Below are 1,635 nucleotides of genomic sequence, written 5' to 3'. Positions count from 1 at the left end.
GGCATGATAAGGGGGCCTTGAAGGGAATGAGCTTGGGAATGAGACAGGTGGGAATGCGGCGGAGGATAGTGACACGCAGTGCTCGAAGCTGGATGAACAGTAGCTGGAGAATCGAAGGACCTGGGAGCTTGTAACGGAGTTTGGCGCTATGCTGGTCAATGAGGAGGATGACATTATGGCAATGCTCCAAGCGCAGAACGAAAAAATAGAACGCAAAAGAAAAATGGCGAAACATAAGAAAAAACTGAGACGATGCAGACCCAAACACAAAAACAGGTGTGTTAAAAGAATTTTAAATGATTTTTAGCTCTTGGAATATTAGGGGGTTGCGAGGTGATAGAAAGATAAGAATGGTGAAGAACTTTAAGAATAAACATATATTAGATCTGTTGGGTTTGGTTGAGACTAAAAAATAAGTAGTAACCAGATATGATGTTGTACGAATTTAGGGGCAAGATGGTGCAGGGTGGGAATTTGTAGGCTCTGATGGTGCAGCAGGTGGGCTTTTGTTAATATGGGATGAATTAGTGTTTAAAATGAATAACTGTTACAAGGGGGAGAAATGGTTGTGTGTTGAATGGGTCCTGGTAAAGAATAATTTCAATTGTGCTTTCTTTCTGGTCTATGGTGCACATAATAGGGATGCGAAAATTCAGGTGTAGGAGGAGCTGAGTTACATGACTGGTTTATGTCAAGTTCCTAGTTGCTACATGGGAGACTTTAATGAAATAGTACATGTAGACAAAAGGCAAGGTACTGATGTTCTACCTAGGTCGGCAGAGGAATTCAAGGGTTGGATACAAGATATGCATTTAGTAAATTTGCCACTCACAAATCGTAGGTTCACATGGTTTCGAGGACATTCTTGCAGTTGTATAGATAGAGCTCTGGTTAGCTTGGAGTGGTTAGAGGAGTTTCCTCAGACTCAGATACGGGATGGACCAAGGGATTTATCATATCACTGTCCTGTAATAGTAGAAGACATGAAGCAAAAGGGAGGACCAAGGCCGTTCCGAAGCCTAGATTCCTGGTTTACATATGAAGGCTTTCTCAGAATGGTTAAAGAGGAATGGAGAGGTTTGGGGGAGATTCAGTTCACAGACAAGTTGAAGGCATTGACAATTCCATTAAGGGGATGACATAAGTCTAATTTTGAAGATATGGACAACAAAATTATGAAATTTAAGGAAGAAATTAAGAAGATTGACGATTTGGTGAAAATGGAGTGTATGATGGAACGATGGAGGCTAGAAGGAAGGCGCTGGTTACTTGCTGTGAGAGGTGGTATGTTAGGAAAGAAATTCATTGGAAACAGATGTCTCGATCTCGGCAAGCAAAGGAGATGGACAAAAATACAAGATACTTTCACAATATAGCTTCAGCAAGAAGGAGGAATAATAGGATCGATACACTGTTAATCAACGGCAGACTGATCAAGAATCAAGCTAGAATAAAAATTGCTATTTGAGGATACTACAAGGAGTTATATCACCAGGAAAGTTCTCCTACGATAGGTTTCAGGGATGGCTTGGTGGGTAGGATAGAGCAGGAAGAGTCTGCAAATCTGGAGGCACTGCTAACGGTGGAGGAGATCAGAGAGGCTGTGTGGGATTGTGAGTCTTCTAAGGCACCAGG

This window comes from Arachis ipaensis, chromosome B2 (assembly GCF_059453495.1).
Source record: "Arachis ipaensis isolate K30076 ecotype BB chromosome B2, ASM5945349v1, whole genome shotgun sequence".
In the NCBI taxonomy this organism is placed as follows: Eukaryota; Viridiplantae; Streptophyta; class Magnoliopsida; order Fabales; family Fabaceae; genus Arachis; species Arachis ipaensis.
The sequence above is the reverse complement of the archived record's forward strand: the minus strand, read 5'-3'. Positions refer to the sequence as shown.